General features: G+C 35.3%; 1 pseudogene; it reads left to right on the forward strand.

Moving 5' to 3' along the window:
• The first annotated feature begins 3,542 nt into the window (after positions 1-3,542).
• Positions 3,543-12,976, forward strand: LOC149221152 (CO(2)-response secreted protease-like; annotated as a pseudogene).
• Positions 12,977-19,152: the final 6,176 nt, after the last annotated feature.

A 19,152-nucleotide genomic window follows, 5' to 3' on the forward strand; every position in this document is an offset into this window, starting at 1 on the left:
TGAGGAAGCTTGGAAGAAATGTTGATGCTACGAGTTCCAACAAAGGAAAGAAGAAGAGTCAAGACAACAATGGAAGAAATACTACTCCAAGGAGGCTTGCAGATGGTGTCAAGAATACAAAAGGAAATGAATATCATCAAAGAATCCCAAGGAAAAAGGACTTTAGAAGTACATCAAAGAAATATTCATCTCCCACGTACCAAAGTATGTTTCTTGGTTATTGATATTCTTGTACAAACTTTGGGCACATGGCAAAAGATTGTAGGGCATATCACAAAGAAAAATATAATGGTCCCCAGCAATCTCCTAGAAGTAATTTTGCAAGAAGAAGTCATGATTACTCATTCGTAAACAAGATGGAGTGCTTCAATTTCCATAGCATTAGACATATGGCACGTGATAGTAACTTAACTTGGGTCCCTAGACAAGATAGAGCTATGACAACCAAGCCAGAGAAGAAAGTTACACACGTATGGGGAAGGAAGAAAATTGGATCTGAAAGCCTCTTGAACACTCAAGACATAAACTCATGTTGTTGATCTAATGAGTACATCTTTGGTAGATATGATATTCCAAGTCATGATGTTACAAGTTTGCCAAAAATGATACTAATAGGGGGAGCTTGTGATTCTTGAATATTCCTGAGGAGGTTATCCGTGAAGAGCCCTATGAAACCCTTGATGAGTCACACATGGATAATCATATCTTGATAGATTATCTCTCGGGAGTAATTCCATTGAAGAAAATCTTGATATTGTGTCTTCACTACACATCCATTGTTGAAGATGTCCTCCACTTGATCAGAAGCCAACAATCTTTCTTGTCTTGAGAAAAAAGAAGAGCTAAAGGAGTTTATGCAGGCACGGGGAGTTGGTTGATTACATGAAGAAATGCAAAAATAATCTACCTCATCCATTTCCATGAAAGAATGCAAAGGCTTAGGGTGAGAAAGTCCATTAAAGAAAGGCATAATGACAAAGGGAGTTTCAAAGAGAAACATAACAAGAAGGAGCACCATGACAGGGGGAGAAACATATCTATCATGGAGTACTATCATTGATGAAGAAAATGTGATGGAGAAACATGTCAAGAAGCAACTTGATAGGGGGAGTAGTTGGGCACATCATTTGCCATTGATGTCAAAGGGGGAGAAAATGCTGAAAGGGGGAGAGTATTGCCATCAATGAAAAAGGGGCAGATTGTTGAATAAAGTTGTCATTGGTGCCATCATAATTGAATTGTTGAAACAAACCCTAGATATTTTGCATACCCTAGGAGACCTAAACCCTAACTACTTGACTAGACCCTAGGTGCATGAGTATATTAATGAAATTATAGATGCACTTTCCATAATGAAGTGCTAGCAATGATGTCATTATGATATGATGTTTTCATTGTTGAAGCTAGCCATGTCAGTCATTAATGATGGCAAGCCAATAACTTTCCTTATATGCATTGTCCAAGCTTTGTTGGAGATGCCCTAAGAAAGAAGCTACCTTGTTGAAGATGCCCATGAAGACATATTGAAAAGGCACCATAGCCTTGTTGAATGATGCTCATAATTCCCATGTGATGAAGCCCTAATCTAGTAACCCTAGATGTATGAATATGTCAAAGAAACCCTAGGCCTTGTATATGCATGAAGATCACATGCACTAGAATGTGAATATAGTGAAAAAATTCTAATCCACTTGATGCTCTAATTACATAGGAGAAATTCTTTAATGGGGTTGTTATGAAAAGATATGCATATGATGAAAGAAAAAATAAATTTCCATCATTAGAGGTCATATCTTGAAGGAAATATTATATCAGCTTATATTTAGACAATTTCTATAATGTTCATTCATTTTAGCCCTATAATTAAAAACATTGGTTGATTGGCTTAGGGCATTGGAGATGTATAATTGAGCTTGATAACCTTGCAAGAGACTATCATGAAGGCTCTCTGGTGTTTTGGAGATCTTGAATCAACAATTTCAATGTAGCCAAGGATGCATCAATTTCATCATTTGGATTTCTTAGTTCTTTTGGGTTTGGATGTTCTAAATTTTTGTTTGGTGATGGGGGTTTGGGTTCTAAGTAGGTTCCATATTAATCAATTTCCCTACAATTCAATATAATGATTGTGTTTAGGGTATTAATTTGGGTGTGTTTTTCCAGTTAAAAAAAAAAAACAAAAAAACAAAACAAAACATTAGAATACTTACGTGGACTCCAAATACTAGATATGATATTAATTTGGTCCTCAAAGTTGTTCGGTAATCAAAATTTTTTCTCAATATCTCCTAGAAACATGTCATGAGGTCCCAATATGGTAAAAAATCGGGCTATTGGTATATAAATAAAAAATCTCAAAAGGAAATATGCATATTCTTAAGAACATGCGCATGTTCCTATAATGCATGTGTATTCTAGTTAAAAACTTGTGTGAATGGTGAGTTGACAACCTAGTTAGTGTCCTAGTTGGCAATTTGTGCCTTCTTGAAAGTGGATGCTCATAAACATGTGCACATTTCTAAAAATGTTTAAGTGTTCCTCCATACACATGTTTTTGATAGCCCCATTTCCACTTATGGGGCCACCATCTTTTTGGGAGCACCCCAATTAAACAAAGGAGGCAATGAATGCAAGAAAATGGAGGCCCTCAATAAATAAAAGCAAGCAAAGTAGGTAGGAAGAAAATTTGTGCAAGAAAATGGAAGCCCTCAATAAATAAAAACAAGCAAAGTAGGTATGTGATGTTCATAAATCCAAGAAATGATAAGTTCATTTGAATTAGAATGGTTTTTTCTTTATGAATAACAAGAATATTTAACCAAAACATATAATTTTCAATGTCCATCACTCAAATGTAATTTTATTTAATTTTCAATGTCTATCACTAAAATGTAATTTTAATAAATAAGAAATACATATATCCCTAAATTTCCTAAGGTTTTATTATATAAAATGATAACATTTCTTTAATTTTTTAAAAATAATTTTGATGTAGGAAAAATTGTAAGTGATATTATGATGATAGCAAAAATAGGCACAGCGCACAGCGCACAGCGATGGAACTTTAGAAAAAAGGGTAGGGCAGCTAGAAGACCGAAATTGTCACATCGAAAAAGAGGAACAGCACACAACCATGGATAAAAAGGGTAAGCGCGTTAATATAAACCAGCGGCTGAGGAACAAAGGATTGAGAACCCACAAAAGAAATCAATGGCGGGAAGAGAGAATTTGTCCCATCGGGAGAGCTGGACTCTACTGTGAAAAACGCATTCCCGAGTATGAGCGTGCAATTTTTGTGTAATTTATTCTCATCATTTCGTGCATTCTCAAGTTTATGATGAAATTGCGACCTTTTTTTAACACGATAAGCGCTGCAAGGATTTCCACGAATCTAAATCGTAAGTGGCCGTCATCAGATCCACTACATACACCACTCACTCTGCTCGATCTCATTCTCCCTCCATTAAATAAAGCACCGCCCTCCACCAAAGTCTTACAACAGACCGTTCAGATTGAGTAGATAGTAGTGAAAAATATTAGTGATGGGGTTCAAGCTTTGTTTTGCATTGCTTTTTCTCTACACTCTGCTGTTCAGCCTCACCATTGCTGACGATGGAAAGGTACAGACTCTTAATTTCTTCAAATTAATTCTCTTTTCGCTACAAGATTACTCAGTTTTTGTTGAGATTTTCTGTTTATTAAATTTAGCAAAAATCTCATGTAGGTGACAACAATAGGATTAATTGCTATATTAGCTCCATTATTCTTGAGGAGGAGTTAATGCATCCTATATTTGTTGTGAGAGAATTTATGATTCAGTTTTATACTCCAGCTATAAGAAATGTAAGCCCGTAGAGGATAGTAGTGTAGAAAATAGGGTGAGCTGAGAGTATGTGTGAAGAATTAAATTGTTGTAATCTCCTGTTGAATAATAAGATTGTCGATGGCTCTGTTTGGTGGATGTAGCCCAGATTGGTTGGGTGAACCACGTTAAATCTTTGTGTTATGTTTTTTATGGTTTTGTATGTGTTGTGTATGCCTTTTATATTTCCGCTACACATTGTTTGCTCCAACAATTGGTATCATAGCATGTTGTGGAGCTGGTACGTGTGACAGAGACGCCAAGTCTGCTGCGGAAGGTGGAGCTTTTTTTTTTGTTGGCGCAGTTTTGGCACAAACAGTCGTGCCAATTTTGAGCTAAAGAAGGGCTGGCGCGGTTTATTCAGTAACAGTCGCGCCCATTGGCGCGGAAGATTCAGGAACGGTCGCGCCAGCGCGCCAGAAAGGGCTATTGGCGTGGAAACGCAAGGGTTAATCACGCCAATTTCATGCCTCATGTGGATTTTGTTTCAGGCGCGGATCTTCCGCCGTCGAGGAGCGCCAGGCATTTTTCCCTCTGGTAAAACTGCAATTTTTGTTTTTTTGAAATTATAATGACATGGTACGGCAGAGGCATTATAGTATAAGGTAAAGGCATTTGTTAAATAAGAACTTCATTTATTAAAAGTTGGAATTGGAGATTTTGTTTGTAACAACATGGCAAAAACTCAAAGTGCTCGTTTTGAGATCGAGAAGTTCAATGGCAAAAACAACTTCGAGATCTGGAAAGTAAAGATGCATGATCTACTTGTGCAACAAGGCGTGGCGAAGGCTTTGTTGGGAAAATCCAAACATCCTTACACCATGACAGATGATGAATGGAACAAATTGGATGGAAGAGCTTTGAGCGGTATTCAACTATGTTTGGCGGATGATGTTTTGTTTAACATCGTGTCAGAGAAAACTGCTGCTGGTTTGTGGACAAAGCTTGAGAAGTTGTACATGACAAAATCCTTAACCAATACGATTCTTCTGAAGTGACAATTGTACAGTTTGCGCATGAAGGAAGGTACAGCTATTACTGATCATTTGAATGTCTTTAATACTCTCCTAGTGCAATTAGAAAGTATAGAAGTAACATTTGAATCAGAAGATAAAGCTATAACTTTATTATGCTCGTTGCCCGAGTCATGGGATAATTTTGTTACTTCTATAAGTCTTAGTATAACCCTTGAATTTGATGATGTTGTTGGAGCTTTGTTGTTCGAAGAGACAAGGAAGAGGTCAAATTCAGAAACCTCTACATCAGAAGCAATGATGGTCAGAGGTCGTTCTAAAGAAAGACGCTTCAGTAAGCACAATGACTCGCGTTCAAAATCGAAAGGGAAGAAGAGTAAGGTAAAGTGCTGGTTTTGTGGCAAATCGGGACATTTGAAGAAGGACTGTTGGAAGAGACAACAAACATCCAAAGAAGACTCTTCAACAGAGAAGAAAGAAGCAAACACGATAGATACAGGTTCGGCATCCAAGACAGGTATGAGTGATGAAGTGTTATCAGTTGATTTGTCTAATCATGATCAACATTGGCTGTTAGATTCTGGTGCATCAAATCACATGTGCATTCATAGAGAATGGTTTAAAACTTATAAACCAATCAATGATGGAGTAGTTTACATGGGAAATGATGTCACATGTAACATTGTGGGAATTGGAAGCATCCAGCTTAAAATGTTTGATGGGACAAATAAAATTCTAACTGATGTAAGACATGTACCTGAACTAAGGAAAAATCTCATTTCACTAGGAGTACTAGACACTAATGGATATAAAACTTTTATTCAAGGTGGAGTAATGAAAGTTTATAAAGGAATTTTACTAGTAATGAAAGCAAATAAGGTTGGAAATCTTTTTCAGTTAGAAGGAAGAACAAAGTCAGATCATGTTTCTACAGTGTCTGAAAATGACAGTAATTCTATTCGTTTATGGCATCAAAGGTTCGGCCATATGAGCGAAAGAGGTTTAAAGATTTTATCTGATTGTAACTTAATTCCTAATTTAAAGTCTGATAAGTTAGATTTCTACAAACATTGTCTGTTTGGGAAATAAAGCAAGAAGAAGTTTAAAACTGGAAAACATACTAGTAAGGGAATCCTTGATTATATCCATTCTGATGTTTGGGGTCCATCTCCTACAACCTCATATGGAGGTTCGTCATATTTTGTATCTTTTATTGATGATTTCTCTAGAAAAGTGTGGGTCTACATGTTAAAGAAGAAGTCTGATGTGTTTACAGTTTTCAAACAGTTTAGAGCATTAGTTGAAAACATCACTGGAAGAACCATTAAATGTTTAAGAACTGACAATGGAGGTGAGTTTACTTCAAATGAATTTGATAATTATTGCAAGGACGCTGGGATTGAAAGACATAAAACCACTGTATATACTCCTCAACAAAATGGAGTTCCTGAATGCATGAACAGGACTCTTTTAGAGAGAGCAAGAAGTATGCTGAGTAACGCCAATTTGTAGAAGGAATTGTGGACATAAGCGGTTTCTACAACTTGCTATTTGATAAATCGATCACCATCAACTGCAATAGGATGCAAAATTCCTCAAGAGGTATGGAAAGGTCATCCTTGTGATTATTCTAAACTGAAAGTTTTTGGTTGTGATGCATATGCTCTAGTTCCGAAACATCAGTGTTCTAAATTAGATCCTAAATCAAAAAGATATATCTTTGTTGGATATGGTGATGAGACTAAGGGATACAGATTGTGGGATCCTACTACTCACAAGATCATCATTAACAGAGATGTTAAATTTAATGAATCCTCACTTGAAAATCCAGATGTAGATGATAAATTGAAACAGGATAATGTATCTAAGCTTCAACACATTCAGTTTGAAAGTAGTTCAAATACCGATGATAGTCAAGATGAACATGGTTCAGATGTAAGTCATGAACAAGTTTCAGATGCAGATCATGAACAAGTTTCAGATGTAGATCATGAACATGTTTCAGATGCAGATCATGAAGAAGTTCCTACAGATAATAATCAGCAAATTGTGGAAGTACCAGAAACATCTTTAAGGAGGTCCACGAGAATCAAATGTCCTCCTAAAAGGTATGATGATTATGTTACTTCAGTTGCTTTAACCGCTAACGATGATGAACCTTTGTGCTATCAGGAAGCTGTAGAAGGTTCTAAAAGTGAAAAGTGGAAAGAAGCTATGAAGGACGAGATGATGGCATTAGACAAGAATGGCACATGGGATCTGGTAGAAATTCCTAAAGACAGAAAAAATGTGGGATGTAAATGGGTTTACAAATTGAAAAGGGGTGTTGATCATACAGAGGACAGGTACAAAGAAAGGCTGGTCGCAAAAGGTTTTTCTCATAAAGTAGGCATTGATTTTCATGAGATATTTTCACCAGTTGTAAAAATTGTTTCAATTCGAATTGTATTAGCATTAGTTTCTTTACTTGATTTAGAATTACAGCAACTAGATGTTAAAACTGCATTTTTACATCGAGATTTAGATGAGGAGATTTACATGGAACAACCGGAAGGGTTTGTTCAAAATCGCAACAAGAAATTTGTCTGCAGGCTCAAGAAATCATTGTATGGTTGGAAGCAGTCGCCTCGACAATGGTACAAGAAATTTGATTCTTTCATGATGAGTCAAAATTATATAAGAAGTGAATATGATCATTGTGTTTACTTTAAGAAATTAAGTAATGGCACGTTCATTATCTTAGTGTTGTATGTTGACGATATGCTTTTAGCAAGCAAAAGCATAATAGAGATCAACAAGTTAAAGGCTCATATGGCTAGGACATTTGATATGAAAGATCTAGGAGCAGCAAGACAAATTTTGGGCATGGAGATTTTCAAAGACAAAAGTAATGGTAAGTTGTGGCTATCACAACAGAAGTATATTGAGAAAATACTCTTGAGGTTTGGTATGAACAATGTGAAGCCTATTTCAGTCCCTTTAGGTTCCCATTTTAAGCTTTCTTCTAGTTTATGTCCTAATACAAATGAAGAAAAGGAATATATGTCTCGAATTCCATATGCCAATGTAGTAGGTTGTTTAATCTATGCGATGGTTTGTACTCGACCAGATATTTCACATGCAGTTGGAGTTGTCATCAGGTATATGGCAAATCCAGGAAAAGAACACTGGTTAGCAGTGAAATGGGTGCTTCAGTATTTGAGAGGCACACATGATTATTGTGTCACTTATAACAGGAGTAGTGAATTTGTTTGTGGATATGTTGATTCCGATTTTGCAGGTGATTTGGATAAGAGAAGGTCAAATTCAGGGCATGTCTTTACTCTTGCAGGTGGAGCTATTAGCTGGATGTCAAAGCTACAGAATATTGTTGCTTTATCCACTACTGAAGCAGAATACATAGCTGCTTCACATGCTTGCAAAGAAGCGGTTTGGTTGAAAGGTTTGTTTGGTGAGTTTGGTAGGTTGTAGGACAACATCAAGTTATTTTGTGATATTCAAAGTGCAATTCATTTGGCTAAGAATCCGACCTATCATATTAAATCAAAGCATATACCTATCAAGTACCATTTTGTAAGGCAGGTTATCACTGAAAGGGGAGTCTCTCTTCAAAAAGTGCATACGAAGGAAAACTATGCAAACATGTTCATGAAACCAGTTTTGTTAGAGAAGCTACGTTGATGTCTAGCTTCTCTTGGCTTGCAGAAAAGATAAAATAATAAATGAACAGGGTATCAGGCTAATTGTTGTCAAGGTGGAGATTGTTTAGATTTTCTGTTTATTAAATTTAGCAAAAATCTCATGTAGGTGACAACAATAGGATTAGTTGCTATATTAGCTCCATTATTCTTGAGGAGGAGTTAATGCATCCTATATTTGTTGTGAGAGAATTTATGATTCAGTTTTATACTCCAGCTATAAGAAATGTAAGCCCGTAGAGGATAGTAGTGTAGAAAATAGGGTGAGCTGAGAGTATGCGTGAAGAATTAAATTGTTGTAATCTTCTGTTGAATAATAAGATTGTTGATGCCTCTGTTTGGTGGATGTAGCCCAGATTGGTTGGTTGAACCACGTTAAATCTTTGTGTTATGTTTTTTATGATTTTGTATGTGTTGTGTATGCCTTTTATATTTCCGCTGCGCATTGTTTGCTCCAACAGTTTTAATGTCGCTAATTTCACTGACCTACATGCAGGTGCATATTGTATACATGGGGAGTTTACTCAACAATAATAAAGAAGAGCTTGTAACCAGTCATCTGTAGGTTCTTTTTTCTGTTCTCGTAAGGTATCAAATTATGAAATAAACATTCAAATTTCAGAATTGATTTTATTGTTCTTATATTTATGTATGTGTTGGGGGAGGGGGGGGGGGGGGGGGGGGGTATTTGAACCTTTGCAGTCCGAGACACGCAGAGAAATCTCTGGTGCGTAGCTATACTTATGCCTTTAATGGATTCGCAGCAATATTATCCAAAGAATAAGCGACTGCATTAGATGGTACGTCTCGTTAACCAGCGTTGTTGTTAATGAGTATTCCTATTCTGATATATAAATTCCCACGATTTAGCAAGGAAAGCAGGAGTACTATCAGTGTTCCCTGATCCAGTGTTAAACCTTCATACAACACACTCATGGGACTACTTAGAAAAGGACTTGGCCATGGCAGGCTCTTCTTACACACAATCGAAATCTTCTGGCGCTGATGTCATAATAGGGTTTCTAGATACAGGTATATTAGTCTTTTGAAATTCCATTCGGTTAAGTTATATGCTTATGATAGAGATGTAATATAATATCATGTTCAAGATTTTAACTCAATCAAATTACATAAAATTAAAAAATATCTAAAAAATAAAATTAAAAAAATAATAATTATAATTATTAATAAAATATTTTGATTTCATTTAATTAAATTAGAAAATAAAAAAATAATAATTATAATTATTAATAAAATATTTTCATTTCATTTAATTAAATTAGAAAATAATAATATAAAATAAATGATTATAATTATAATTAATAATTAATAATTAATTTTTTATTTATTAGTTATTGACATTAAATCTCTTGTATTTTTTAGAGTGGAAAGAGATTTGAGATATCAAATCTAATATATTTTTTTTAAATAAAAAAAGATTCCAAACATGTTAATGCTGAACTGTAATTTTTTTTTAAGTGAAAAGAGATTTGAGACATCACATCAAACCTAAATTTTTAATGCCGATTAAATTTAAATTAAATAAATCTATGCTGATTATAATGATTTTTAATTATTTTTTAAACAATTTCTTATAACTTGTGAGAATAATATTTTATCTTGAAGGCATTTGGCCGGAAGCAGCCAGCTTGAGTGATAAGGGTATGGGCCCTGTTCCTTCGCGGTGGAAGGGAAAGTGCGTTAAGGGAGAAGGTTTCAATGTCTCCAACTGCAACAGGTGATCTATGCAACTGAAATAAGTTCGTTGCTTCTATTCTTGTGTGGCTTACGGCTAAAATAATATTGTTGTCTTAACAGGAAAATAATTGGGGCAAGATATTACTCAGGTGGAGAGGACGATGATTTGGTGACAAGCATTAAACTGAAATCAATATTGCCACAAACAGGGACTGCAAGAGATTATGATGGCCATGGCACGTTTACAGCTTCCACTGCAGCTGGCAGCTTTGTGGACAATGCAAACTATAATGGTCTCGCTAACGGGAACAGCCAGAGGTGGACCGGCCAGTTCCTCTACCAGAATTACCATGTATAGGGTTTGTGGGCTGGACTATGGGTGGAGATTTTAGCTGCCTTTGACGATGCAGTTAAAGATGGAGTGGATATTGTATCCATCTCAATTGGATTTCAGTCCAGAAATCAGGCCGATTTTGTGAATTCTGGTTGTATCCTCTGCAGGAAACGAGGGACCTGATTCCCAAACAGTGGTTAATTCTACGCCATGGAATTTTATAGTCGGAGCGACCTCAATCGACCGGGATTTCCGGTCAAACGTTGTGTTAGGCAACGGTAAGATTATTCAGGTGAGAACAAGATGTTAGGCAATAGTATAATGTTTTTTCACTTTACACAACAATTAATAATTCAAGAGCATGCCTGTTTTTATAGTGTTAATTTCATGCTTGTTGCTAATAGTTTTAAAGACTATTTTATAAAGAAGTCGACTAAAGGGGCAATAAAATGCAGTTTTGTCACTATCTCGAATTAGCAAAACAATTCTGATGATCGAACAGATGTGGATTAGTTCCATAAACAAACCTGTTGTAAAATGTGGATTTGTAGATTCAGTATTTTGAGAGTTGGCTGTAAAAATTTGTACTGTGCATTGAGGGTAAGGGCATCACATTTTCGAATATCAGCCAATCGGCCGTGAACCCGCTTGTGTACGGAGGAAGCATACCTGCGAAGTCCTGTGACCGACCCTTTGACCCAGTAACGGCAAGGTAACTTTCCAACACAGATTTAACGTAGGGAAATTAAAGTACATAATGTAGGAATTTTATAATTATATTTTTCATGAAGAGGGGAAATTCAAAGGAAGGTATTGTGCAACAATTGTGTGCTAGAGTGCTTAGATGAAAACAAAACGAAAGGAAAGATTGTAGTCTGTATTGCAAATGAGACAGCTACATCGAGGGGATACATGATAGCAGAAATTGAGGAGTACACTGGAGCCGTAGGCATGATTGTCGTGGACGACTTACAGATATATGAAGCATTTGAGTACGGTACCTTTGCAGGGACTGCAATAAGTAAATCATCTGCAACAAAGATATTTTCTTACATAAACTCAACCAGGTGCGTTCGCCTACAATTCCTGCTCTTTTCACATGTTTATATCGATTCATTTGGCTCATCCAATTAGAGTGTGGCTATTTATAATCTTCCAAGCCTTGTCATTATAGAAATCCTGTTGCAACAATTACTCCATCAACGGTGGTTGCAAATGAGAAGCCGGCTACTGTTGTTGCATCATTTTCATCAAGAGGTCCTGGAGCGCTGATCCAGAACATTCTCAAGGTAAGTAGTGGCCAATTAACTTTCAGAAGCTAATTATGAGAGATCATAACAACCTCAATCCTTCAATTGATATTTGCAGCCAGACATCAGCGCACCAGGTCTCAACATCATTGTTGCAGGGGATCCTCCCAATACGTTTATAGACACAGTTCTTTCAGAGACGATGTCTACCGCATTTGACATGATGGCTGGAACATTCGTAGCAGCTCCTCATGTTAGCGGAGCTGCTGCATTTTTAAAATCTATGAATCCTACTTGGAGCCCCTCTGTTATCAGATCAGCCCTCATGACAACAGGTACTTATGATCAGGTTTTATTCTTGAAATGCATAATCCCTTAAACCAACTTTTTTCCTAGGGTTAGTTCAGGGCCATCCTTCAAGTCAGGTATTGAATTAGTTCAAGTAGTGATTGTAGTCAATGTTAATGGTAATGGGTATTTAATTATTTCAATCTCAGCATATATGTCACAAAAATCCCTGTTTCACAACTGTCTCTCTTTCTAACATCTGCACTCTAATGTATATGGCAGCCATTGTAAGGAACAATATGGGAAAATCCAATAGGAGCTATGCAACCATGACTTGTATATGAAACATCAATCGATGATTACTTCCACTTTCTGTGTAATTACGGTCTAGACTCTGAGAATATCAAGCTCATCGCCGCGAATAAAACCTATAGGTGTCCATCAGGTGCAAAGGTGGATCTGATCAGTAACATGAACTATCCAAGTATAGCCATTTCCAAGTTAAATGTTGTGAATGGGAGCACAATTGTAAGCAGAAGCGTCACAAACATCAGTCTTGATCTCACACCCACTTACAAGGTTACCATCGGTGCACCTCCGGGTCTAAGTGTGAATGTCTCTCCAGAACTTCTTCAATTCTCTCAAACTTCCAAGAAGCTATCTTTCGACGTAGTTTTTACAGCAACCAAGGTTCCCACCAAAGGATATGTTTTCGGTACACTCGTGGAGCGATGGAAAGCATAATGTTCGTACTCCTTTTGCAGTGAATCTGGTGTGGCCACCAAAGGATATGTTTTCGGTACACTCGTGGAGCGATGGAAAGCATAATGTTCGTACTCCTTTTGCAGTGAATCTGGTGTGACCAAAGCATAAGGGGCGACCTTATAGATGGTCAAGTAATAAAACAAACGAAACCAACAAGGCTGCTTATTCCTTGCATAGACCATAAAGTAATAAAACAAGCGAAACTTGCTTTTTGTAAACCTGTTTTTTTGTTAGATATAATTATCTCTCGCAATTTCTTGCACAGTCATCAATATAATGGTAAAGAGGGAAAAAATGAGTTTCTAAATTTGTTTTTTTAGATATAATTTCCAAAACACATAACTAAGAAAATATTGTTTCCCAAATCATAGGAACTCAGATAAGTACTCAACATATAAGATAATTATCCAACATATAAAAATTAGGAAGGGGTTTAATCCCCACTAACTAAGAAAATATTGTTTCCCAAATCACAGGAACTCAGATAAGTATTCAACATATAAGATAATTATTCAACATATAAAAATGAGGAAGGGGTTTAATCGCCACTAGGGCATGGGAAGGGCTAGGATTGGAAGCTAGTGCTTTGGGGGAATTAAACTTCCCAAGGGGAATTCAGGACCGAGCCTTGCAACATCCTAGTGATAAGCATCTCATCATGGGTGGATCCGTCTTTTTCCAACCAATAAGCAAGCTGACCCTGGCCCAGGCTTAGCCTAATTTAAAAAATAACATACTGACCATGGTTGATATTACATTAATGGTTGAAGTGAGATGATGGGGTTGACCTTAGTTGACAATGATTACCAATAATTACCATGGTTGACATTACTTGAGCATGATTAAACCAAGGATTAAGGAGAAGATTATGGTTGACCAAGGCTAGAAAATGTTCACAACTGACATGTGTGGAGTGGATTCATTAACCATGGTTGACCATGGCTGAAGAGGGATGATGAGGTTGACCATGGTTGAAGATAGTTGACAAGGTTAATCAATGTTGAAGAGGGTTGACTAACATTGAATAAATTTTGCCAAGGTCAACCATTGATATAACAATGTATTATTGTTACATCGATCTAATGATATTACATTACTATTGACCATTGTTACATTCAAAGGGATCATGCGGTCTTACTTATTTTATCTAGTTGGCTTTATGACACCGTAATGATTTCCTTCCAGTAATTGGTAATCAAAGAGATAAGTTAGTCTCCATGACATAACTCTTACTTGGTGAGTCTTTACCAAGGCTCTTCATAGCTCCACTCGGCTACCAAATTTAACTTTGTTGTTAGGAGTTCACTTTGTTCATCCAACCTTGCTATTTCACTTCCCTCATCCCCCATGATCCCCCATAAGGTAACATCCCTCACATTTGGTTATTCATGGAAGTGGTAAGAGGTGGTAGTAATCCCCAAGGCTAAATGACCTTCCAAGAGCGTCACCCTTGGGAGCCTCATGTTTAATGAGTCTCTTTCTATCCTTTGGTTGAGTACCTTTTAATGGTTGAATATATCTTCAAATGATCATGGTTGCCTCGGTCTAGGGTGTATTCTTACAGACATGAAATATTATACAAGACTATAACAGGTGTGTTGGTTCATGTAGGTGGGTTTTCAGGTTCTAGATTTGAAGTTGGTTCTAGTCCCAGATGTGAGGACTCAACCTGAGGTCCTCTAACTAAAACTAATTTTATCCTCTAATTTCACAACAAGGAAAATTACATGTTTATAACACAAAAATTATTTGATAATATCATATAAATAAATTTTGATTTATAACATATCAAACATTTTAATAATTTTAATCATAGAAATTTGAATAAATAAAATAACAAATGGAAGAATACATGATCCGGTGGCTTGGTTGAGGTGTTCCTACTGGGGCTGCCCAACTAAATTTGCCATCCTACCAACTAGAAATGTCTATCTAACTTCCTAGCCCAGGGTACCTCCATAGGCTCCCTAGTCCCCTGAGCCCAAGTCCAACAAAAACTACCATAGTGTGTCCAAAGAAAAAGGTTGAATACTCTCCAACCACAACCAAAATCAAGCTCACAACCAAAACCAATCTCCTTACTTCTCATTCCTTCCTTTCCCTCCAATTATTTCCTCCAATGCCAAAAATAAAGACCTAGGATCCCCCTTCTCCTCTCATCCTCCTTCCTAATATGTCTTCCCCACTCATCCACCTCAACCACCTACCATTATGGCCATTAGTATTCCCTCGTATTTTTTATTTAATGGCCTTGACTTTCCCCCCATATCTTATCCAAAAATAAATTCTAGAAGGCAAACTTGTCAAAATTTAGGAAATGAAATATTAATATTTAATTTTGAAATAAATTTGAGGAGGCAATTTGTCAAACCTTGGGAAATGAAATATTAATATTTAATTCTAAATAACTTTGGAGAGACAACTTGTAAAACCTTAGGAAATGAAATAATAATTAAATAATACATAATAATAAAATATTAATATTAATTCATATCGGTAAAATTACATATTCACAAGAATATAATAATTTAATATTCTAATACAACTTAATAATTATAAGCCAATATTTTAAGTTTAATTAAACATTAATCAAGGTTAGTCATTTATTTAATCATCTAACATTTTAAGCTTTAGAATACTAGTGTATTGATGCAAAGTGTGGGTATATAACTAGCATACACATACCTCATATGTATACTAATAATCCTTATTCGAATCAAGCATAAAAAACCAATCACCTAGCATGAAGACTGATAAGATAATATACGATATATATATATATATATATATATATATATATATATATATATATATATATATATATATATATATATATATATATATATATATATATATATATAATGAATGAATGGTAGTTTTTTTACAATCAAGGTTGTGGCTTAAATTTCACCTTGGGGGCATTTTAACAAGGGGTCATGAAATTTGATCATGCCCCTCTACATAATTAATATATTTACATAGTTATATTTTTATTATTATTTTTATACGTAACATTTCACTTGAATGGAATTATGTTCTTATAATGCTAGGCTCCCTCACTTATTATATATATAAGGGAGGATAGAGTTGTATATTTTGTCATCATTGTACTCTATTCATTGTATTGACTTGGAGAAGCCTTGTACAAAGAAATACATTAGGGTGCATGAGAAAACCCTAGAATAAAAAGGATATGTCTTCTATGTTTCATGGAGAGTTTTCTTTTTTGTGAATTTTAGGTTTTCTTGTGTGACTCTAGAGTTTATGTTATGCATGTAGACCCTAGAGAAGAACATGGAGTTGGTGTTATTCATGATGATGATTATGAAGGATCTTGTTGTACTACTAGATTTTATAACCTAGTAGAAGACATGGGCATTGGAGATAACACCATGAATAATTTTAAAACCTTATTCTTATAGGATGTGAGGCTATGGAAATATCATGATGAGAAGAAATTGATGGGTCTTGAGCATGTTGTGATGTCTTTGTTAAAAGACAAGTTGATTATTACATATTTCATGACGTTCCATGGAGGTGGTGTTGTTTATGTTAATGTAAGAGTTGAAGACCAAATATTTGAGTACACAAACCATATGATGGACAAGCATATGTGGAGAGGAGGAGTAGAGTTGTTTTTCCATGCACATGTGTGATGCAACATGTGCAGGGTTTGTAAACCCTAAGGAAGAAAACAATGGTAGTGTGAAGGGCATATGTGATAAAGTCTCGTTGATGCCAAGGGAGTAATTGTTGGTGTTGATACTAGCTTATTTTGGATCTTTAATGGTGGCTATGAATTTTCAAGATTTTACCTGGCTAGGGTTTGAAGAGGCGGATATTGTATCAATTTTATAGTAAATTTGTTCATTTGTATTTCATTTCTTCTATATATGTATAAAGTATCTTGCTATCCAAAATGGTGTGATTGCAAATTTCAATTTTCTTCTTGCATTGTCTTCGTGATTAAGTAATTTTCAAGATTTATCATTCACATTTATTTGATATAAGAAAAGTTGAAATTATTAAGTTATTTAGTATAGAACTCAAAGATAAAAATATATTTCTATTATGTAAATTATTGTAATAACGTGATTTTTATAATTGGTACAGCATTGAAGAAGTGTGCCCTAATATGATAAAAATTGTAATTTGTTTGGGGTCATAAACTACATGTATTATGAGGATTATGCTTAATTTACATATCTTTAAAAGCTCATTCCAAACTCCTTCAACAATACAACATGTCAGAGTGCTTTTTTCAAAGATGCACATTCAACCTAGCAATCTAACACTTCAACATCAAATAAAAAAACACTCAACTTCAAAGAATATATACCATGAAATACACACACACACCCAAAATTGTCTCAAATGTGCATTTTTAGCATGTCACAATCTACCCAATATACAAAATGACATCTCATGCCTAAAAATGGAAGTATGGAATATGGTGATGTAATGACTCCCCCCCCCCCCCCCCCCCCCCACACACACACACACACACACAGATATATATATATATATATATATATATATATATATATATATATATATATATATATATATATATATATATATATAACATTACCATTTTCTAATGAAATTATACCGTCTTTTTTTAATATCACCTTCTTGAATTATTAGAGATTTTTTTGGTAGCATTATAATGTTGTTTTTCTTTGTTGATGAATAAACATCTTATCACATTGTGAAATCTATATAATTCAAGAGAATAGCTTTTACAATCACTTGGTAACATTCTAATCCTTTTAACTAAAAAGTTCTATGCACCAAAATACAACCTCTTGTTTTGATAATGAAAGCATTAATCTAGTGAGCTATACCTTAAATAGGAAATACTAAATGTATACAAACATCACCATTATCTATACCAAATGTATAGACACATCACCATTATCTCTTGATTATATATACTAAATGTATAGACACATCACCGTTATCTCTTGATTAAAACGGTTATGGGTTTATTAACTCTTTCATGTTTAATGACTAAACCATTAACTATCGGGATTATTATTATAGCCTTGGAATATATTTTTATTTATTTCTATGTGCATATAGAATATATATAAACATCATAATTTGATATACATTAAAACTTGTTACGTCTTAATATCGATTATGTTATCTACATAAAATTTTTGATATGTATACACCGCTTGGGTATCGGTTTGATACAACGATTGGTATCTCTTAACCTTTTACAGAGTCCAACTCCTTTGCATTGCAATGTATGTGGTACTTCAATTTTGTTAAATTGATTACCCTAAGGCTTGATTTTTTGGGATGTTTCTGGAGTGTTCCATGATATACATGGCCATTACCAAAGAGCTCCACATTAATGTACGTTGAATTATCAACAGTATAAGATCATTACAAGGTTTAATGTACCCTAATGACTACCTTACTGCTCTTTCACACAATCATTTTATTGAGGTAATTTCACCGGAGAATCCACTCCGCGGCTAGGGTTTCACAATTAGGATTTACCTTGGCGTTTAGTACATATGTTACTTTGTGTTGACCTTTTGTGTGTCAAATAGGATGATGTAATTACTCCACGTTTTCTCTCTTGTCGGCAAGGTAAATAAGATCATAGTCTTGTTTCATAATAGTTGTATCGATCCTCTGTCGAGCATTAATTTGTTTAAATTTATGCTCACAGTTTTGTTTTGTATAAATATGTCTTCATACTATTATTTTTGTCACTTGTAGGTCCTTTAAGGTTTTCTAGAAGGAGTTAAGGTATTTGGAGGAATACCATCCCATCTCCTTTTGTATATGTGTTAGAAAACCTGCACAGATGAATCTAGCTAGTAAAGGTTGAACACACAGCTTTGCAAAGCAAAAACAATAAAAGAAAATCGAAAGAACAAAAGAATTATTCGTTAGAAAATAGGTTACAATGCTCATGATATAGCATTACTGGGTGAAGATCCTAAGGTAATGCACCATAGTGGTGATCAATGAGAAGACTCAACACCCACAACAAGTTCCGAAGAGAACTAGCCAGTTGCAGAGTGAAAGGAGGAGCAAATCAGGGAGTAAATCATGCAAAAGAACTAACCAGTTGCGGAGTTAAAGACAGAGCAAATCAGGGAGTAAATCATGCAGAAGAACTAACCAGTTGCGGAGTTAAAGAAGGAGCAAATCAAGGAGTAAATCATGCAAAAGGAATCATGCATGTAGTCCCATGCTCTAACTCAGAGTTCGCATGTAGGTGTGTAGTACTTCCAACACCCCCCCTGAACACCACTAT

The sequence above is a fragment of the Pinus tabuliformis genome, chromosome Q, assembly GCF_031772625.1.
Source record: "Pinus tabuliformis cultivar Carrire ecotype Pingquan chromosome Q, CPIR1, whole genome shotgun sequence".
In the NCBI taxonomy this organism is placed as follows: domain Eukaryota; kingdom Viridiplantae; phylum Streptophyta; class Pinopsida; order Pinales; family Pinaceae; genus Pinus; species Pinus tabuliformis.